The following is a 23853-nucleotide window of genomic DNA, read 5'->3' as shown; positions in this document are numbered from 1 at the left end:
AAGAAAAAAATGATATTTATATTTATTCAAAACAGAAATGGGACTGCTTAGTATAAAAATGGGCCCCCCTTTAGTAAGCAAGGAACTCTGGGAGGGTGGGGAAGCATCTGGTTTCTTAAAGTTCAGCCAACCTTTAGCCGAGTGATGCTGTAGGGTAGGCACTTAATAAACATATATTTAATGTTGAAAGTGTTTACTAATTTACCACCAGCTAGGGTTGTTATAGTAGCAGAGATGCCTGTTCTAATTAGTGAAAAGTTTACCTCTAAAATCTTTCTATTTCTGAAATCTTCTGTATATAAAAGAAGAATCTAAAAGCCAATAGCTGATGACATGAGAAAAAATGAATCTAATATCTGAAATAAATCTAGAATCTTCTTTTGACATCTGCATAGAACCATTAACATCAGTGATACCAAGTTATGTAGATATGTTGTTATTTCAAGAGTCAGAAGAGTAATGACTTAACTTGCCCTAGTAAGCTTCACAAGGCTGCATCTTTTCTGCCCTATAATCATAGATTATTGTTATCTACTTAAAGTTGATTACAGAGACTTGTTTTTCTCCTGTTGGTATCTTCTTAATTTAGCAGAATGATATCATTTGATCATTCTTTTGCCAAAACAATGGAAAAAATCAAATTACCTGATCAAATATAAAATCTAATGATACATTTTTGTATTTAATAATTTTTATAAGTTAACAACTTTCTTGCTGGTATATTTGCCTTTATTTGGGCAACATACACATTTTGCCTAAGTTATTATTTTGAATTAGTTGCATACTTAAAGTGGCCCAGGGAATTGCATGGAATTTGTAGATGGCAAAATTTCATTTCTTTATAAACGATCTGATATTACTCAGTAAAGGTCAAAGTCATAACGATTTGGAAAATCTCTGAAAGATACATGACCTTTTGTTCTTGCCCTTGTATTGCTAATCTATATGGTTAAACAGCTATTTCAAAATTGAACAAGGAATTGGTAACTTTTGGAAACATTTCTCTGGTCTTTTCAAATATGGCTCATCTAAATCTAAATAAATGCTCATTATACTTCATTTTGACTACTCCTATCATTTATCCCCTTTGATCTTGTATTTGTAATAACTAAAGAGATCTAAACTTTTCTAGAGAAGGATCCATGATTGAGTCTTGTGAATTTTCTGAAAACCCCCACCCAGGGCTCAAAAAATATTAGTGAAACAGATTAAGAATATATTTGAATCCATATTTTTGTGATGCTAAAAACACATTATGTAAATGTAACAAAGAAAATGATACTTTATTAACTGTTGTAAGAATTCCTGTTGTGAAGAGAACTGTTTTGTTTAGAAAAATATCTTCATAAACAGCTTTGTTTGGAGGAAAGTGAGGCTCCAAGGGAAAGCATGAATAAGAAATGAATAGGGATTTTGGGTGTAGGTGAGCAAAAAGAAAAAAAGAAAAAAAAGAAGGGGGAGGCAGAAAATGGTGCCTGTTTTGGTGGAAAAGGCTGCTGAACCACATGGCAGGAAACCACAGACTTTGAAGGGAATTAGGAAATTTCAGCTTTGGGGCAGTTAATATTCCATGTGACTAATAATCCAGTCAAATTTGTTTGTGTTTCTCTCTGGCAACCCCCCTAGTCCCCAGTTCTAGGGGACTTGGTTCACTAAGCATAGTAACATATTGAACTCACACTATACTAGTCCAAACCTTTGTTCAAGACTACCATAGAAACATACCTTGAGTGAGTAGTTTGTTGGAGTAATTAAGTAAATTGGGCTGAGTCCCACTGTTGGGTTTGTATAGAGGAGAAAGAAGAAAATGGCTACAGGAACTGAGATATAAAAATTAACTAAAAAACAACAGTAGATTATTGAGAATAGTCCTGCCTACCTATTCATCACTGATAATATTTACCTATGGTAAGAACTATTGTGAGTTATTTAATGCTTTGTCTTATTTCTTCAACTTTAAAATGAGAACCATGACTACTCTGATACCCTTCTAGAAAAGATTTGAGAACAAACCAATACATGGTTGAAACATTTCATCAATGTAGAGAAAGGTCCCATAGAAATTACAAGGTCATGTGTGAATACAGATAATTTGGACCTTTAGATAATGGTCCAGTAGAACTGGATCATGCCTTAACAGTTCTTTGAGTTGAAAGATGGAAACTGCAAGTAATTCAAGCTTTAAAAAAATATTTTCTATGCCTTGAATATTTTCTCAGTGATGTAATGAGCTATGAGGAAAACGGCTGCCTTAACCAGACTTAATTTTTTTATTTCTAATTTTTGGTTTATTGTTTTAACATGTCACCTGAACATACTGAATTCATAATATAAAGAGGGTTTAGGATGTGCTTCTTTGTTAAAATCCCCAAGTGCAAGAGTCTGAGAGCAACTGGCAAACTAACTAAAGGCTTTGGGTCAGAGTATATGAAACTAAATTGTTGCAATCTATCTATATCCACACCATCTGGCAATTTCAGTGCAATTACACTAGGCTCAAATACACTAAATGTGAAGTGTTAAATAAACTGATTTAAAATGGATAAGATGGAAGCCTATAGCACTTTTCTGGTATTAACATGGCAACTACTGTTAAGAGCTAGAGAGAGTCCCACAATATGTTAAGTCCTTAAGAAATAAAAATTAGAGCAGACACTTCACAATGCAATATAATTCCATTATTTCCCACTTATATTTTACAATATAATGATTGCTTCCCATGAGGGCAGAGATCTTTGAAAGAGAAAAGGTTATTGTGATAAAGGCAGGGAAAGAAACACCAAGAAAGAAAAAACAAACTTAGCTGAAAAGAAAACTTCAATTTGAAAAAAAAGAAAATTCCTGGACTATATTTCATTATTCATTCTAAAAATTAAAAGGGTGGCCTGAGAGGAGAAAAGATGAAGAAAGGAAGAATAACATTGAGAGGAAAAAACAAAAACAAAAACAGTCTTGATCTTATTTGAGAAATGTTGATACAGCGTGAGATGGATGTGGGTGATGGTAATTGACACTGAGACCCAGGAAATTTCCTTCAATTTTATGTAACAAAGTTAGTCAGTTTTTGTTTTTGTTTTTTTAATGGACCAATGGAGTGCTCTTTGCAAAGTAAAGGCTTAGGCATGTCTTCACCAGCTCCTCTTGTGTTTTATCTCTGGAAAAAGATAACTGGAGCCTGTGAAAACAAGTCTTTGATTCTGCCTACAGGAAACTTACAGTTTTATAGGGGAGATGACCTATACTTAAAATAATATTAAAAACTCGAAAATGACAAACCTAAAAACATGGCTCAGATAAAGTATCATGGGGCTTAGAGATGGGAAGATTATGTGCTTGAAGTTGTGAGAAGAAGGATTTACGGGGAATTCAGGAGGGTGTCCAAGGAGAGTGAATAGTTGTGTTTGGATAGACCCTAAGATTTGGTACATTATTTCTGAAAAGTTCAGGGTTGCAAACGTGGTTTCTTCTCTGTGGTGACTGGGATTTTGGGATGGACTGTAGCATGAGTTAGTAGGATATGTGCCCAATTTGACCTTTTCATGGGATCTAGGCCAATGGTTCTCAACCTTTCTAATGCCTTGACCCTTTAATACAGTTCCTAATGTGGTGACCCCCAATCATAAAATTATTTTGTTGCTACTTCATAGCTGTAATTTTGCTACTGTTAATCATAATGTGAATATCTGTGTTTTCCGATAGTCTTAGGCGACCCTACTAGTGGTTCTCAACCTGTGGATCGCGGCATTAGAAAGGTTGAGAACCACTGATCTAGGCAATAGCAGACCACTCTTTACCTTTCTGCCTGGCACAGGGGAATTTAGGCTGTATTGATTCCATGGTGTTGTGTAAGAACCAGGAAGAAAGAATGAATTATTTCCCATGTTGAATTTCATTCCATATCATTCCATACACAATTTTTATTTATGTATTTGCTATTAATTAGCGTTTAGTTTTAAAAGATAGAAATTTGATTTTAAAAGAAACCTTGGATGACACATACTATAAGAAAATTCTGTTTATTCTTAATATATTTAATTAATTCTGTTGGATAGAAGGTTGGTTAAAGGAAAACTTATTAATATTTAATAAGACCTGCTTTTTATGACACTGCATATTCATATATAATCACAGTGAAGAATCAGAGGGCACTTCATATTACATAACATGATATATTTTAAAGAAAGTTAATTTTGAATTCTACTTCAGTTTTTTATCTTTGAGGCTGTGCTTAAATAATATTCAGTGCTCAAGAGATCCTTAAATTATTTGGAGGTATCATATAAAGGGAATTTAGGATGTTCATTTTTATATAAATATAACATTATTTAGTAATTTTTGAAATTAGGGGAAAGAAAGTTAATCAAACCATATGGCTGCTGTCTTAGTGATTTAGTTACTTAAGGTCCCTGGTAACTTTGATCAAGTCTTGGTTTGTAATTATAAAAGGTATAGACTTTTCCACTCCCAGTGGAGAAATAATAGTGAATGCCTCCTCAAAGCTCTCCTATTCTTTGCCTTCTCGCTCTAACAAGTGCCATGTCTACTTTAGGCCCTCATTATCTCTTCTTTGGACTATAACAAGAGCCTCTTAATTGGCTTTACTGCCTTCTGTTTCTCTCCAAACACCGTAGAAACTAATCTCAACCCAACTTGTTTCTAAACTAATCTTGCTAAAAACAAAGCATGGATCATGTCATTTTATTGCACAAAATCCTTCAATAATTCCCTGTTGCAACTTGATATAAACTCAGAGAGTTTGCCTTGATTTGCAAGGTCATTACCATCCAGTTCGTTCATAAATTTTATATGTTGTAGTCAAAGTTGGTGGTAATTTCTCTGTAAGCATTCCAGCCTCCACATTTAAGCACATTTATGCTATCTGGAAAGTCCTCCCTATTATTTCTAGTTGCAGAAATCCTCATTATCATGCAAAGCCTGACCTTAGCAGGTGCTTTCATTATAGCTGTATCATGCCCCAAAGTATCCCAATCCAGCTAAGAGGAAGGGAATTCTTCTTCTGAATTCTCAAAGTCTTTCTTTGACCCATCTTACCTTGCATTATGATTTGTGCATTTATTTGAACCTCTCCTATAATGTGAAATTCTTGAAGACCAAGATTACATCTCATCATCCCCATATCTCCCACAAAGTCTATCTCAGTGGTCTGCACATTATTGTTATATAATATATTCTATTGCTTGGAAGAAGTATTTAATGCAGTATTGACTTGCCCAAAGGTTTTAATTATCATACATTTTAATGGGGAAATTGGGGGCTTTCAATAATTTCTGTGGGTTACTTTTCTTGAAACTCCTTACTCATTTTAGGCCATATTTCAATGTAAAATATTTTAATTAAAATCAATTAAAATGGACACAATAGAAGAGTGGTAGAAAAGGAAATGCTGCAGATTGTACTTGTGAATTTGTTGAGCTCAGGATAAGAAGGCAGCATCTGTTCCAGAAATATTATCTAGTTAAGACATAAGAAGTCAAACATACCTAACTGTCCTGCATTTCACATTCTTTCAGCAGGAGGTGCCAAGAAGAAAAGGAGCAATCTACCATTTGCTAAGCCATCTGTTTCATAAGACCTATTCCTTATTTAGTTCTATCAGGGTTTTCATTTCTTTAAAAATTAGCGTCATCCAGGACCTCAAATAAAAGCATATGATAATATTGTCTAATAGTCATCTCAGCAACAGCCTCTATTTTTCTCAAAGTTGTTTCCCTGTTGATTTATGTTCTTCACAATGTGTACAGTGTGAAAAGAACACAATCTGTGAATCAGGAGCTCCGAGTCTTAATTATAACTCTGCTTTCTACTAATTTATGTAGAGCAGTTACCTACATCTGACCTTAAACTTCTCCCAATGTAAAATGGAAATAATATCTACTGTACTTGATGTGAGTTAAAATGTAAGCCCCATGAAGGAAATAATCTTTACCCGTTCTGTTCATTGATGCACCCCAAGCACCCAGAACATTGTTTGGCACATGGAAGATGCTCTTTAATACTTGTTGAATATGGTTAATACTGAAATAAATTGATACCTCTAAAATGCTTTGAAGACTATTATCCAAATAATAGAATTTTAAAATTAGAAGCATAAGGATCACTTAATTTAGACTCCTTGGTTTTTTAGATGAATAAAATAAGGACCAGAAAGACTAATCTGCAAAAGATGTTACAAACATACAGTTTCAGAGTTGGCAGTAGTCTAGGCTTTCCAAATTCTAATTTAGTTCTATTCCACCAAACCATGCCTTATTCTTATAAAATTATATAGCCAATTCATTACCTTAGTTTAGTGTTTTATAAATTTCAGTCTTATGTACACCACCCTCTCTATTTTTTGCAGAATTTACATAGGTTATTATTTATTTACTCACACTTTTTCTTTAGGTTGAGTAAATCATTAAACTTAAATACTTTATGTGTATCTTGTCTTAAATAATAATATCCATGAAATAATTTGTTGCATGAGTAATTTTTTCATTATATATTAAGATTAAAAAATAGTTAAGTACCAGTTAGGTAACACCTAAAATTGCTATCCCTATCTCCTGTAGTACATGTTTTTAGGAAAATTCTGCCTTGAAATATCTGTGCTATATTATGTTTCTACTAGAGGCCTGGTACATGAATTTGTGCACAGGTGGGGTCTGGCCAGTCTGCCCTAATTGGTGCAGATTGGACCGGGCAGCTTGGGGAGGGGCCGCAGGCAGTTGGCCCATTGACACCACCCCTGGTTGAACTCCTGGTCAAGCTCCCTGTTGAGGGGACAATTCGCAAATTATCCTTTTATTATATAGAATAGGATCATAAATCTTTTTCATAGAATTAATGATTCTAATATAATCAATTCAAAAATTTTATATTACAGAATAGGTAGCTAAAAATATGAAATACTTAGAAATCAAACATACATTTTCTCTTGCTGTTCTGTCTCAGTGGAGATGGAGAGTAAGATCATCATGCTATTGTAGTGGGTAGAGAATTCATAGTTACAAAAGTTACAAAGCAGGATGAGCAAAAAAGGAAATTTATTTTTTAATCATATTTAGCTCCTGAGTCTTCATTCCTGCTGTCTTACACATTATTTTTTCTTTGTTTTTGGATAAATCCAATATCAACTAAGTGTCTTTTATCCCCCTTCCTCTATATTCTTCCATGAGGAAGTCTAAGTTCAGACCAGGGGAGACTGGGTGGCATAATGGTGTTCTCTGAGCCCAGGTTCTCTCCTTCTCTCTCTTTGCAGCTTTCTTTCTTTTTAGTTCAAAAGGGTTTGTAAAAAATATTATATTTTGGTCTGTATGAAAATTAAATTTCTACATTTTCATTCATCATTCCACACTCTATGGTTTATGACATGCAATTATACAAACATATAAGCTTACATCTGCATAGGGAATTTCTGGAAAAAAATATGTAGACTGAAGGAGAGTTTTTAAGAAGAAGAGGAGGCTTTTAAAAATGTTTTATCTTTCTGCTGGAAGTCAGTTTCAGCATGTCATAATTGCAAGAGTTTCTCCATCTTGCCTTAGGACAAATTATATTAATAAAAAGCAAGGGGTCCTGAGACAAGGAAAACTTGGTTTCTTCAGCCAAGCTTCTTTCTGCTCTCTCCTCCCCCTTAAATTGCCTTTCAAATTTATGTTTTGTCTCTGGACTCTTATTTAATTTACACACAGCCCCTTCTCCAGATTCTAGAACCATTCTAGATGCTGGATCAAGACCACCAGCATTATCTTTCCATATGGCTTGCTTTTTAAAAAATGCTATGAACAGCATTACCGTTATTATTTTAAAACTGATTAAAAAATTTTAAAAAGTCTTGCCAAAGATGAATTTGTTTCAGAACAATTTTGTTTGATAATGATGTAATACTGATTTCAAAATAGAGCATAGTCATAGTCACAGCCACAATCAATATTATTAAAACGTTTAACTCTTGAGCACAATACAAAATACATTGACTCAGTATCTAGATTTCATTACTAATTCTGGGGCTAAAATTCATAGTGTGAATAAAATCAGGAGAAGTCATATTGTTATCTGTGTAAACATGTCTCCTACTTTTTTCACCAAAATCCTGTAACACATTTATTGTGGAGAGCCTTTTACCAAAACTTGCAGTAGTCCACATTTAAAAAGAAATAAGTTCTTTACAATTGGACCAAAACGTGCAGCATTTATATGTAGCTTCCTCTGAGTACTCATATTAATAGTCTTGCTGGCTTTTCTTGGCTTCCTAGTAATTTTTAGTAAATCCACTACAGGCTATAAGACTTGAGATTTCTTTTATGGGGCAGGCAGAGCACATTTCAGACTATACAATTTATAGATAATTTCCCTAAAAGGCAGTGAGAGAAAGAAGTTCTATACTCCTTTATAACGTCTTTGTATTTGAGCAATTACCGTGTTTCCCCGAAAATAAGACATCCTCTGAAAATAAGACCTACTTACAGGTTTTCTTCTGAGTGAAATATAAGGCATCCCCCCAAAATAAGGCCCCCACTAGGCTAAACATGAGAGATTTGGTCCACTGATTCTGAAAGAAATGGAGTCACAAGAAATTCACCAGGAAATTCAGGAATTGGATTTTTATGATGATGTTCCAGAAGATGATGACATGATTGTCATTGAATAAATGAGTAAATTATTTTTACTGTAGGATTCACAGTTTGTCTGGTTTGTGTTGACAACTACCGTTGTCATTTAACAATAAATGTGTACCGTATTCTTCTTCATGGAAAAATAAGACATCCCCTGAAAATAAGACCTAGCGCATCTTTGGGAGCAAAAATTAATATAAGACACTGTCTTATTTTCGGGGAAACAGGGTAGATTTGGGGTAACAGAACAATTGGAAGGAGAAACAACTTTCAACTGTTAAATAGTGATTGATAATGAAGAAAGTTTTAATTATTAAATGATCAACAATGCTGGATTCTTGATTAGAAACTTGATCAGCCATTACAAATGAGTTGTTCTCAGGCCAAATTTAGTCTTCAAATGTATCCATTTGGCTGGATAATGTTGTAAAACCTTAACCTTAAATGCTTTGTTTTTACATTCATGAACAATGTACCTCACTATAGACAGCATCATGTCTCAAGTTTTTATACCTACCCCTTCCCATTTACACCTATCTGCCTGACTCCTGAAAGAATTTGGGAATACTAGATGCTTTTAAATGTGCTAACTTCTTGTCATTTAATAGTATTGGAGGAGAGGTATAGGGATCATAGGGAAGTAATCTTTCTAATCCTGATCCAGTATGAATGGAGTTTTCCATTATATTTGCTTATTGAGATTTCTGAGCTTCCAAAGGGTTCATTAATCATATAAATATGGAACACCGACTACAGAATTAAATCCTTGGAAGGGATAATACACATGTTAAGAAATGCTGGGTTTGTCTTGTCACATAGCTGCATCAATATCAGAAGTAATAAATTCTTGATGTTGCATATTTAGAAATACTTCTGGAATTAACTGTAACACCTGTCCCAAAGTTAAATTACCAAGCTTTTTGATGAGAGGTTTTTAAAAATTTGAGTGTGATGTAATTCATTTTTAAAAATTCATTTCCTTGTATGCAATCATAATAAACCTGGGAGGTAGGTTATCAAATCAGGGAATTTGTAGGTGCTCAGCAAATGTTTATTGGTTAAATAAATAAAAGATAAGGAGGGTTCATCTTTCTATGCTTTCTAGAAACTTCCAGTTTTAATTTCTTTTTTTTTGATTTAAAGGTTATTTAGAAGCCTGAATCTTAATTTTTAAGTAGTTAACTTTTGTTTTGGTCACCTTTTAATTCTACTTTTACTGAGTGGTAAATATAGACTGTACTTTTAAGAACTTGTACATGATACATTTTTATAAATTGATTTTTCTTATGAAAAAAATATTTGAGAGGTGAAAGTTTTATATACATTTATGAAATTTAACTTATTTTTATATTTCATTTTTGAATGTCATTTTATTTATTATAAAATCTGTCCAATTTCTGAAAGAGGTGTGTTAGTATTATTATATATACACTTTAATCATGTATGAATTATCTAACAATATATAGATTTCCAAGTCTTCAAATGCATCCCTTTTTTTTTTTCAAAATATATTTTATTGATTTTTTACAGAGAGGAAGGGAGAGAGAGAGAGAGAGAGAGAGAGCTAAAAACATCAATGAGAGAGAAACATCGACCAGCTGCCTCCTGCACATCCCCTACCAGGGATGTGCCTGCAACCAATGTACATGCCCTTGACTGGAATCGAACCCAAACCGGTTTCAGCCAAATGCATCCCTTGAATGTAATGTGAACTATATTTAAAAAAAACTTTTTTTTTTTTTTTAATTTTTACCCTTCCTTTAGTTTGGCATGCATTATAATATCTGTGTTTGAATCATACTGTAGTTTTACCAGACACTTTCTTTAGAAGCATCTATAATAATGGATGTCATTCTGGATGTCCTTCTGGATGAAACCACAGCAGTGGGGCCGAGGCAGAGGTGGTTAGGGGTGATCAAGCAGGCAGGTGAATGGTTGGGAATGATTAGGTAGGCAGGTAAGTGGTGAAGGATGATCAGGCAGGCAGGCAGAAGCAGTTAGGGGTGATAAGGCAGGCAGGCAGAGTGGTCAGGGGTGATAGGCAGGTAGGCGAGCCGTTAGGGGCCGTCAGGAAGGCAGGTGAGTGGTTAGGGAAACCAGGCAGGCAGGCAGAAGGGTTAGAGTGATCAGGCAGGCAGGCAGAGGCAGGTAGGGGTGATCAGGCAGGCAGGCGAGTGGTTAGGGGCAATCAGGCAGGCAGGTGAGTGGTTATGGGTGATGATGTATCAGGCAAGTAGTTATGGGTGATGAGGGAGGCAGGCAGAGGGGTTAGGGGTAGTGAGGCAGGCAGATAGAGTGGTTAGGGACAATCAAGCAGTTAGGAGCCAGTGGTCCTGGATGTAAGAGGGATATCAAACTGCCTGTGAGACTGGGCCTAAACTGGCAGTCGGACATCCCCCGAAGGGTCCCAGATTGCGAGAGGGTGCAAGCCAGGCTGAGGGACCCCTGCCTTGTGCATGAATTTCGTGCACCAGGCCTTTAGTTTATATAATAATCATAGCATTTAAATTTTTCATGGATGAGGCAATATGATCTTCAACCATCTCCTCCTCTAAACCTCCAACTTTTCTTAGGATAGACTTGACATTATTGGCAGGGACTGTTTTTTGCTGTTATGAAAATAGTAGTAATTCTCCATTGTCAGATGGTAGAGTGATTTCAGCAGTCATATCATAAGTTTATTAACTGCAAAGGCATATCAGCTTTGGCTACAGACGTAGCATTAAAATTGCATAGCTCCCTTTTTCTGTGTCTCTGTGTTCAGCTGTCACCTTTGCTGTTCCTCAACTCCATGTTGGGAGTTGGCCAATGGCACAGCATCTGTTTGTGCACAGGACACCGTGGATGGGACAGAGAGGTTTCGGATGGCTCAGACCTTCCCATGGCCTGGCATATCTGTTCTAGAGTACTCTGTGAAAGGCAATGGATGGCAAACAAATCAGATAAAGGAAAAAGCATCCAGCATACAACTATGAGACATGATCTCACATATTAATTGAAGAGAAATGTTTGTTTCCACCGTCTAATTGAGTTTGGGTTTATTTTAAAATTCTGTTTACTTTCATTTGCTTCACTGCAGATTGGGAAGCTTGCCGAGCTTGTAAGGCTCCTGTCCCTCAAAATAATAAAAGAAGGTTGGCTCCCTTGGTGCTTCATTGCTACTCTTTCACTCCACTCCTCCCACAATTATTTTAGATATTTAGTAGGACACTTCCTGAGATGATTTAGGTTAAATGAAATCTGCAGTCAGACACTTGCTTGTTTCTTTGGAGTCAGCTCAAGTACGTATAAACACTGTTTAATAAGCCCCTGAAAAGATACCAGGATGAGGGTGTCCACTGGAGACCTCTTCGTTCCATGCTCTATGCTCTAAAAAAGAACAGCTGGCTTTTTAATCATGTAATTTAGTAATCTTCTTTCCCCCTTTACTCCATAATTACTCTTATGGGTTCTAATTCTATTTTTTTTTTTTTACCTCTTCTCAGTATGAATCCTAGGAAGAAATAAGTTGCACATGCAAATTGGATAATTTGAGTTGAGTTTAAAAGGAGACAATTTTAAAAAAAATAAGGTGACAATTTTAAACATGTAGGGAAAATAAAGAAATCTGGGTAGAATAACAATGGCCTGTTGCTAACAGAAGCTGAAGCCTTTAGTTAAGAGTCTCAAGCTAGTCCATGGAAATCTTGCAGAGGGTATTCAGAGGTATAAATACCCAACCTCTCTCTTGGTCTCTTATCTTTGCTGGTATATATCCCATTGACTGTACACAACTGAAAGGAAGAGGTCAAAAGAACTTGTAGATGTTGCCCATACTGTATCATACATATACCCCATTTCCCTACCACAGAGCAGGTGGAGAGGGAATCTGGAAGGGACAAAGAGAAGATTATTAGTGTTCTGTCTGGCCTCTGCTTCTCTGAATCCTTTATGGGTTCTATTTCCTCCCCCTTCTAATCTGTGTGCAGGTACTGCCTTTAATTATTGGGTCTTCTCACTCAAAAGTGTTCTTCGTTGGTGAACTCGGCATTTCTCATTTTCTTATAATTACTGAGATTCTGTTATTCCTTTCTGAAACTTTGGCTTTATCTTTAGCTGGGTTGCCTTTTAGATTTTCTTGAAAAACAAACAAACAAACAAACAAACAAACATAAAAAATAGATTCATCTTTCTCTAGGGCCACCATGGCTCACTATTTGTATGACTCAGTGTAAGGACTGTGGTAGTTTGCATACTAATCACTGAGAAACAGGAAACAATATTTTCCTCTCAGTATAACTGAATAGGATCAGATATTTTTCTCTGACTGTGCTGCTATGTTTGATTTGGACACACTGTACCTGAAACCGCTAGTGTGATTGGCTAGAATTCTTCCACATTTTAGGCCATGCAGATGTTAAAATTAAAAGAATTCCTGATATATAATGTACAACCTAGAGTATATAAATAGTAACCATAATATTATGTAAATAGCTTGTACACCATCCCAATTCATTGGCCTAAGTATTCTGACTCCAGAGCGCATACTCTAATGCTTTGCTATCCTGGATGAGGGGGTTTGATAGAAAGGGAGGCATCAAAGCTGATGCCAAGGTTTTGATTCCGAGTGGTAGAGAGAATGATGAGAAGTCATAAGGCAACAAATTTTGAGATGATGAAGAATTACATTTAAATTTGTACTATTTAAAGGAAAGTGTCTTTTAAGCAATTGACTATATAGTGGTTGTAGGGAGAAATTGGATTTTAGAAAATAAATTTTATCCAAGGAGATTTATGAGTCACTAGAGATCTGATGCATGAAATTCGTGCACTCATTTGCAGGGGAGGAGGAAGATTCCTCAGCCCGCCCTGTGCCCTCTTGCAGTCTGGGAGCCCTTAAGGGATGTCTGACTGATGGCGTAGGCCCTGTCCATCAGTTGAACATCCTTAGCGCTGTCACGGAGGCGGGAGAGGCTCCCACCACTGCCGCTGTACTCACCAGCCATGAGCCTGGCTTCTGGCTGAGTAGCGCTCCCCCTGTGGGAGTGCATGACTGCCAGGGGTGTTGAGTGGGATCAGTCTGAAACCGGCTCTCTGAAATCCCCCAGTGGGTTCCAGATTGTGAATCTGAGGCCAGGCTGAGGGACCCTATAGTTACATGATCAGGGCTGGGGAGGAATGCAAGAGGTTGGTCAGCCAGGGAGGGACCGTGGGAGAGCTCCAAGGCGTGTCCAGCCTATCTTGCTCAGTCCCAATTTGGCCAGACCCCAGCAGCAAGCTAACCTCCTGATTGGAATGTCTGCCCCCTGGTGGTCAGTGCATGTCATAGTGACTGGTTGACTTTCTGTCCCCTGGTGGTCAGTGCATGTCATAGTAAGTGGTTGAGCAGCCTTAGAATATCATTAGTATTTTATGCTTTGATTGTTTGAATGGATGACCAGACAGCATATTAAGCTTTTATTACTGTATATAGGATTACCATAGTTTTGGTAGTTGAAACTCTCATGAGCTTGTCCCTCACAAGCATGTACCAGTAAAATCAGAAGGATAAAGGGCTTAGTTTTCCTCATCTCCACTGTTACCATCTAATATAAGATAAATACCTTTGATCTTTTACAATTATCTTCTCACTTTGGCTCCTACTCAATTTATTCTTCCACATAATTCACAGCTCTGCTGATCTTTATAAATGTGGGTCTTCAAAGTTTAAAAACCTCAAAGTTTTCTTATTATACTTGGAATAAAATCCAAACAAGTGCCTTTGGCATGTCTAACAAGGTCCTGTATGTCTATAACATGTGCAACCATCCATCTAACTTTATCTTACACTGCTGTCTACTTTTCTTTCTAAATTCCTGTCATGCTGATTCTCTTTACATTTCTGGAAAACATCAGTCTTTTTCCACATCAGAGCCTTTGCTCCAACTCTTCATCTTCTGGTTCCTTTTTTATCCTTCAGTTATCAACTTAAATGTCATTTGCTCAGAGAAAATTTTCCTTACCCCCAGATGTAAAGAGTTCTCTATTATTACATCTTATTATTTTGCTTGATAGCATTTATTTGAGTTTACAATTATATAATATGTGTGTTTACTTTTGAAATATCTGCATCTCCTATTAGATTTTAAGAAATGTATTCAATGCTCAGTGCCCACTACAAAGTAAATATTAAAAAAGCACGTATTGAATGAATGGATATTTATTCAAGCCATCTATATGACTCTATACTATCATAATTAATGTTCCCTATCATTTATTTACTTTCTTTATATCATTTAATTATGATTCTTTGTGCATGGGTACTAAGTAGCTGAAACTCGAAAGCCTCATTTTTTTTTTTTAAGTCTCCCCACAGGTATAAAAGATCATTGTTATACTTTATTCAAGCAGCTGCATATGAATTTCTGTCAAGATCAAATAAAGACAGCAACATTAGCCGAAGCCGGTTTGGCTCAGTGGTAGAGCGTCGGTCTGCGGACTGAAAGGTCCCAGGTTCGATTCCGGTCAAGGGCATGTACATTGGTTGTGGGCATATCCCCAGTAGGGGGTGTGCAAGAGGCAGCTGGTCGATGTTTCTCTCTCATTGACGTTTCTAACTCTCTATCTCTCTCTCTTCCTCTCTGTGAAAAATCAATAAAATATATTAAAAAAAAAAAAGACAGCAACATTAGATGGAAGACAGGAATGGCTTTCTTTTACTATGTTCTGTTTAGAAAAATCTCTCATTTTCATAATTAGCTATAGTATTGTCTGTAAATATTATGCAAACTTCCCTGAATCCTTATAATGCAAGTTAGGTTATAATGAGGACTGAGGAGCAGTGGCCCTGAATATAAGCAATCCTCCGGGTATGAATTTTTCCAACATGCCTATGGAGCAGTATAACAGGGATAAAGGTTCATGAGATAAAGAAAGGTGGGGAAGAACCTGCTTTTTTCACTAGATCTCTTTATTTTTTACTCTTTTCCTATATTTTCTGTTTCCTCTAGGGTAGAGGGTGAAAGAAAGGAGAGTATAAGAAAAGGTGAAAAACATTACATGTAATTTGGCTGCAAAAGTCCTATAAAGAACAGGCTATACTTGGTAAAGAAGATACTGTGCAACTAGTATATCCAACCTCAAGCCCTGTCCTCTCCTTTCTCCCAGTTCCCCATTCTGGCAGAAAATTAGGTTATGTGGGATAGCTGAAGTCTGGCTACTTTCTTTGTTTTCCCATTGGCCTATAGCAGTGGTCGGCAAACTGCGGCTCTTTGGCCCATTGAGTGTTCTAACGCCACTTCAAAATAGACTCACCCAGGCCGAAAACCGACTTCACATGGGCCACAAAGTTTCAAACGCACTGTACATGAGCGCCCGCACGTGGTACTTTGTGGAAGAGCCACACTCAAGGGGCCAAAGAGCCACATGTGGCTCATGAGCCGCTGTTTGCCGACCACTGGCCTATAGGAACTCACTTCCTTGCTTCGGCAATGGATGAAGGCTAGATTCTTTTTCTTTGCTTCCTCTATTCTCTGCCATCATAAGAAGCTCTAGACACCTTCATAATATTCAAGTGGAGGCTAGCATCTATCTTCCCATTGTCAATTACTTCCAAATGCCAGGGGTCACTTACAAGGTTTACTCTCTCTCTGAGTGCCAGCCTTGGTGATCACACCATGGTCCCCTGGGTATTTTGGTTCAGCAAAACCTTACCCCTGAGAGATTTGCCTAGTCTTTATGAATAGTTATTTAGGGGCTTGTTTATTGGGAGAAGAGAAGAAAGCCAATGTACTCTCTACTTCTATGCATCCTCTTACCAAATGTTCTCCCTGCCTGACTTCTTTCCCACTCTAGTCACTTCTCAAAGCACCAGTCAGAATAACTTTTTGAAAAACTCAAATTAGGTTAGGCCATTTTTTTCTAGGAACTATCCAATGGTTCCTCATGTTAGAATCAAATTCAAATTCTTAATAAGTTCATATGTCCTCCTCCATCTGTCCTTCACCAATTTTTTATTCCATTTTCTGCTATTTTTTTTTTATTTAGCTCATTCGATTCCCTGCTTTTTCTTGAACATATCAGGCTTGCCCCTTTCCATATGCCTGGAATTTTCTTCCTCCAAACATCTATTTGGCCAGCTGCTTCATCTGCTTCTGCTTGAATGTCATATTATCAAAGAAGTCTTTGCCAGCCACTTTATCTGAAACAACACTCCCCTTCTTCTGGGATCTGAGCAATGCTGACAATGTATATTCTGGCTTTTTAAAGTTCAGAGCCATTATTTATTGAGTCTAAAATAAATATGCAAATTTTTTGCCTTATTGATTTGTTTAATGTACCCATCTATTTAGCTCATATGTTCCTAGGAAGGCAGAATCATGACCATTTTTATTAGTTTGGCATCAAATAGGTACTTAATAAATGCTTTTTGAAGCTTGGAGAAAAATCTAGATAGAAATAGTTTTTAAAGCTTTCAAAAATTTCACTGCAGGACATGTAATTTACTGCTTTATACAGTTTGATTATTGAAAGTTATAATGAATTTTTATAACTTTCTTTACTCTATTTTCTAACCCTCAAATAAAAATGTCAAATCACAATTTTTTTTAAAACAACTTCTGTCATCTTCCTCCTTTGCTTAATTAAAACCTTCAAAATCATGTGTATATGGTGGTATATGTGTACAACAACATGGATGAATCTGGAGAATATTATGCTAAGCAAAATAAGCTAGTCAGAGAAAGACAAAAACCATATGATCTCACTTATATGTGGAATCTAATGAACAAAAATAATTTAACAAACAAAATAGACACAGAAGCATAAATACATAGAGCAGACTGACAGCTCTCAAAGGGGAGGGGTTTTGGGGAGTTAGGCAAAGGGATTAAACAAAAAAAGGAAAAGAAAAGGAAAAGGCAACTCATAGTCACAGATAACAGTGTAGCAATTACCAGAGGGGAAGGGGAGTTGGGAGAGGGGTGGGATGTAGGAGAGGGTAAAGGGAGGATAAATGATGAAGGAAGAAGACTAAACTTTGGGTTGTGAACACAGAATACAATATACAGGAAATGTATTATAGAATTGTACAATTGAAACCTATATGATTTTATTAACTGATGCCACCCCAATAAATTCAATAAAATTAAAAATAAAATAAAATTTTGCTTTTAGGAATCCAGAGGATTTAATATGATTAAGAAAACCTAGATGCTAACCCTCTTAGAAGCACACCCACCCCTTTCTTCTTTCTCAGTGCACCTCTTAAACTCTAGGGGTCCCCATGGGACTTGCAACCAGGAGAGCAATGGTCAGCAGCACTTTTCCAGGCTAATCCCCTGAACCTGTCTCCAAGGCCCTCTGTTCTCTAACTTTCCAGTGGGCTAAAGCAGCTCCACCTAGCCTCTCTCCTGTTGCTTTTTCTAAACCAAGCCATTCCTTGTTTTACATACTATTAGTAAACGTACACTCAAAAGAAAAAGAAAGAAAGAAAGAAAGAAAGCCTATGACCTAGAAAGAAGGATCTTAATTGTGGATGTTTACCTGCTTTTTTTTTTTCCTTTTGGAATTCATTGGTGTGACACATTGGTTAATAAAATTATATAGTTTTCAATTATACAGTCTACAATAATAAAAGAGAAACATGCAAATTGACCATACCTCTGCTATAGCCATCAGCCAATCAGGATCAAGTATGCAAATTAACCCAACCAAGATGGCTTTAGTCACAGAGAGATCAGGAGGCTTGGGTTTGGAGGAACCCAAGCTTCCCACCCTGCTCTGGCTGGCTCTGGCCTCCACTCAAGGCTACAAAGTTTTAATTATAGATGATAAATAAATCCCAACTAAAATGGGGGCAGCCATGGAGCTGGAGAGAGCAGGAGGCTTGGTTTTTCCCCAGCAATGGAGGATGTAAGCTTCTTGCCCTGCCCTGGCCGGTCCTGGCCTCTGCTCAAGGCTACTAAGATTCAATTATGGAAGATAAATAAATCCCAGATACTAGGGCTTCTGCTTGGGTCGCTGGGGGGCATGGCTGGCCTGCAAACCACTGCAGGCCCTTCACACAGGCCCCATATATCCCAAGGGAACCTCCACCCTGATCCGGGATATCCTTCAGGACAAATCAGCCATCCCCTACCAGTGCATCAGTCCTCTATCCTATTTAATAAAAGAGTAATATAAAAATTATCTATCACTACAACACACAAGATGACTGCCCCCATGTGGTCAAAAATGGCTGCCCCCATGTGGACACAAGATGTCCAGCAGGGAAGGGACCAAGCCAGCAAGGGAGGGTAGTTGTGGAAGATCAAGCCTGCAGGGGAGGGCAGTTAGGAGTGACCAGGCCAGCAGAGGAAAGAAGTTAGGGGTGACCAGGCCTGTAGGGGGGAGCAGTTAGGGGCAATCAGGCTGGCAAAGGAGCAGTTAGGCATTAATCAGGCTGGCAGAGGAGTGGTTAGGGGAAATCAGGAAGGCAGGCAGGCGAGCAGTTGGGAGCCAGCAAACTTGGATTGTAAGACTGGGCCTACACGGGCAGTTGGACATCCCTCGAGGGGTCCCAGGATGGAGAGGGTGCAGGCTGGGCTGAGGGATGCCCTCCACCGCCCATGCATGAATTTCATGCACCTGGCTTCTAGTTCTGTAATATATTTACTCTTTATTGAGGATGATTATGACTAACTCCATGAAGACTTACTAAGAAGATAGAAACATGAAAGACATTGAAACAGCTGACCACTACTCGCTTTTGATGATGAAGGAAACCATCAAAAGAAACAGAATGGTTGAAAAGTGACTTTGGAATCCTGGAGAACTCAAATGGTTTAAAAAAAAAAAAAAAAAAAAGGAGATATTGAAAGTGAATACCTAACTGAATATATAAATACTCTGAGATAAAAATGGCTTTTCCAAATTAATTGGGCACCTGGGAAAAGCTGGAATATATTTTACAAAGTCTAGAAGGAGAGTTTGCAACTCAGATTTATAAATATTTTAGAGATAGAGATAATTTTTATAAAACACTTTAATCCAAATGATTTATAGGATAGCAGGTCTAACACTGACAAATCAGTAGTGAAAAGGATACATTTTTTACTGAAGAAAATAAGGAAGAGTGTCATAACAACACTTTTGGCTTTATATCTATTCATACCAATGCAGAGCATAAATAATGAAAAAAGTGAACTGGACATGTTAAGGCAAGGATGTAGTTATCTTGAGATAAGGATGGAATGGGATTTAGAAATAGAATTGAATAATTAAATGACATAAAGACACACCTTGCTCAAAGTAAACCTCATGTCTGAACTTAATCTGATCAATGAGAGAGAACTGCTTGGAGGTGTGGAAGTGTTAAAGGCCATGAGTAATGGCGATCATATCATTTTTGGAGTTGCAAAACCAATGAAAGGGAATAAGGGAACATCAGGCCCACTAAGTCATGGTAAATAATGATAGTTCTTATTTATTGAACAGTTAAAATATTCAGGACACTGCACTTTACTAAGTGTTTTACATTGATTGTAAAACAATTTTTCTATTTCATTTCTGTCTATTTATTTACTTATTTATTTAAATATATTTTTATTGATTTCAGAGAATAAGGGAGAGGGAAGGAGATAGAAACATCAATGATAAGAGAGAATCCTTGATTGGCTGCCTCCTGTAGGCCCCACACTGGCATCAAGCCCGCACCCAGGGCATGTGCCCTTGCCTGTAATTGAACCATGACCTCCTGGTTCATAGGTTAATGGCAACTAGGCTCTATATACTTCTTTCATGCTTTCTGAGCTCCAAAATCCTTAGTGTTTCCCAAATATTGAACTTATTAAGTGAATGTCCTACTTTGCCTGGGCAATTCGTGGACAGTCTTTAAGACCTAACTCACATAACTCCACCTTTTTAAAGCCATACAAAGGTGGTTAGTTTTCCCTCTGAATCCACATGGCATTCTGTACATATTTCTATTGTAGCACTTGGGATGTTGTAAATAAATATAGTTATATATCTTTCTTTCCTTCTAAACGTTGAGTGTTCCAGGGAAAACATTTTTGTTGTTGTTGTTAATCCTCATCCAAGGATTATTTTTTCCATTGATTTTTAGAGAGAGTGGAAGGGAGGGAGGGGAGAGAGACAGAGAGACAGAAAGGAAGAGGGAGGGAGGGAGGGAGGGAGGGAGGGAGAGAGAGAGAGAGAGAGAGAGAGAGAGAGAGAGAGAGAGAGAGAGAGAGAGAGAGAGAGAGAGAAACATCAATGTGAGAGAGCCATAAATTGGTTACCTCCTGCATGCACTCTTGACCTGGGCTGGGGATTGAACCTGTAAACCAGGTATGTGCCCTTGATATGGAATTGAACCCATGACCCTTCAGTGTATGAATCAGCACACTAACCACAGAGCACACCAGCCAAGGCCAGAGGGGAAACAATTTTAAACATATTTCTCAGCCCTTAGTAAATATTCAGAATGTTTATTGACTGGATGATGAGAGCATGCAGATAGTTTATATTAATTCAAGTCATTAGGGGCAAATGAAATACCAAAATATCTAGCTGTGATTTTGGAGCTATTGCCAAGTATCTTGGAGGAATTTGAGATAGTAGAAGTGTCAAAAGACTAGAGATAGCCAATGTCTCAATTTTCATAATGGGTATAAAAGTGTATCTAAAAATCATAGACTCAAAAGCTTTAAGCTATACATAATTATATGTAGATCAGATTATTAGTCAGATGGCTTATGAGCACTTTAGGTAAAATACTGAAAAGTACATTTCTATTGTATTAAAACCCTTCTTAGTTGATTCCTATAAACCTGTAAATGTTTGCTTTAGAACAGTAAAATTGTATCAAACTCTTTTTCTATATTTCTTAAAAAGTACTGACTGAGAACAGTGGCTGTGTATTCTGTAAGGCACTTATTGATGTCTCTAATGGACTCTATTGTGGTTTTATGTGGGTCAGATGATGTTTTTGTGTGTTGAGAACTATATAACTCTGTGCCAGGGTTTCCTATTTCAGTAGTTTGCTTTACATCTTCTTTTCCCCCAATATTCATATGCCATCTCTACTTTTATATAGCTAAATTTTTATTTAAGTCAACTCATTTTTTAAAAAAAATATGTTTTTATTGATTTCAGAGAGAGGAAGGGAGGGGGAGAGAGAAATAAAAACATCTTTGAAGAAAGAGAATCATTGATTGGCTGCTTTCTGCACACCCCCTACTGAAACCCTGGCATGTGCCCTGACAGGAATTGGACCATAACCTCCTGGTTCATGGGTCAGTGCTCAACCACTGAGCTACACCAGGTGACCTAAGTCAATTCATTTATTAACTTAAACTTAGCCTTATCCTAAATGAAAATATTTATAAAGTCACAGATTTGTACCTATTGATAAATATCTTTTCTAATATGCCTTGTAACAAAATGCAAAATTATGAACATAAAAATGATTACCCATGTATCCTCTTGAATACAATCAGTAAAAAATTCATAACATTTTGTGCTACAATCATTGTTTAAAGTATGGGGGAGTTTAAGTTAATTCCAAATACTGTTGAATGATTTTTATCTATTGCAGCTTTTCAGGGTACACAAAAGCAGTTGGTCAGTGGATTGATATTGAGTTGGAGGGGTGTTTTGAGCAACAAATTTTAAGGCTTGACCTTTGTTCTAAACTACTTGACATTTAAAAAAATATATATTTTATTGATTTGACACAGAGAGTAATTGAGAGGGAGAGAAAGTTAGAAATGTCGATGAGAGAGAAACATCGACCAGCTGCCTCTTGCACTCCCCCACTGGGGATGTGCCTGCAACCAAGGTACGTGCCCTTGACCAGAATCAAACCTGAGACCTTTCAGTTCGCAGGCCGACGCTCTATCCACTGAGCCAAACTGGTTTCAGCAACTACTTGACATTGTTATTATTGACCTGAAGAAACATGTGGGGAATGAATTCAATTGGAAGTGAAATAACATGGAAGGGATAACTATAATAATATATTAGATAACGGGAACTACTCAAAAATTTTTGTTAGGTTTGCATTATAGGCAAGTAGTAGGGACATATAAAGAATTAATATACCCTGTTTCCCCGAAAATAAGACAGTGTCTTATATTAATTTTTGCTCCCAAAGATGCGCTAGGTCTTATTTTCAGGGGATGTCTTATTTTTCCATGAAGAAGAATACAGTACACATTTATTGTTAAATGAAAGTAAAGGAAATTTATTACCTGTATATGGTACGGTAGTACAGTAGTTGTCAACACAAACCAGACAAACTGTGAATCCTACATTATCAAGAATTTACTCATTTATTCAATGACAATCATGTCATCATCTTCTGGAACATCATCATAACAATCTAATTCCTGAATTTCCTGGTGAATTTCTTGTGACTCCATTTCTTCCAGAATCAGTGGACCAAATCCCTCCTTTAGCCTAAGGGGGGGGGGAGGGGCTTATTTTCAGGGCGATGCCTTATATTTCACTCAGAAGGAAACCTGTAAGTAGGTCTTATTTTCGGAGGATGTCTTATTTTCGGGGAAACATGGTATTATTAGATTGAGACAACGTACATACATAGAGGAGAAGAGCCGGCAAAATTACTTTGGAATTTTAATTGCTGTAAATGCTTTAGGAGCAAAAAATTTGACATAGATATCATCCTTGAAAGCAAATGCAAACTTAGATTTTAGTTGTAAAGGTAATATGTGCAAGGAAGTGCTTTAAAATGAAATGTCCAAATGAAGAGAGTTAAATATCCTTTAGCTGTTCAATTTGTATTTGAAATATTCAATTCCAGGATATTCTCTAGGAAAATTATTGAGCTGCAGATCTGATCCTATGTGAAAAGTTGAAGGAAATTTGCATAACTCTAAAGAAAAAAAATTCTAAATTGGGGCATGAGAATTGCTTTTCAAAAACAATATTGGAAAAGTTTTAACACAGGAGAAAATTTTTATTTATCCTGCATAGTCTTAGTAAGCAGATTTGATTTCATCTCCATAAAAATTAAAACAGTCACAGATACTTTCTTACAAGGAAGGAGTAAGCTCCCAGAAGTCCTGTATGGTTATGGTTTCTTTTTTTATTTTAATTTTTATAATCACATTGTTAAAAAAAAAGGTGTTTTTATTTTTAAAAGTAAAAATTTAAAACTACTTGAGAAGGGGAGTGGTTGGGGGGAGACTCTTGCTTCTACAGCTTAATAACTGAATATCATTGACTGATTCCTTAACTTCTCTGAGCCTGAAGTTCCTTTTCTAGACAATGGGGA

At 36.8% G+C, this 23853-nt stretch overlaps 1 long non-coding RNA gene across 1 annotated transcript; it reads right to left on the bottom strand.

Annotated features, from left to right (window-relative positions):
* Positions 1 to 10187: 10187 nt before the first annotated feature.
* On the bottom strand, positions 10188 to 20326 carry LOC118724402. The gene is made up of 3 exons (XR_004989571.1): positions 20252 to 20326; positions 16701 to 16702; positions 10188 to 10234 (listed from the first exon to the last, which is right to left on the bottom strand). It is a non-coding gene; the product is annotated as an uncharacterized LOC118724402 (long non-coding RNA).
* Between the last annotated feature and the right edge of the window lie 3527 nt (positions 20327 to 23853).

Source organism: Pipistrellus kuhlii, unplaced genomic scaffold, assembly GCF_014108245.1.
Source record: "Pipistrellus kuhlii isolate mPipKuh1 unplaced genomic scaffold, mPipKuh1.p scaffold_m20_p_2, whole genome shotgun sequence".
In the NCBI taxonomy this organism is placed as follows: Eukaryota; Metazoa; Chordata; class Mammalia; order Chiroptera; family Vespertilionidae; genus Pipistrellus; species Pipistrellus kuhlii.
Note: the sequence above shows the minus strand (reverse complement) of the source record. Positions and strands in the feature narration are given on the sequence as shown.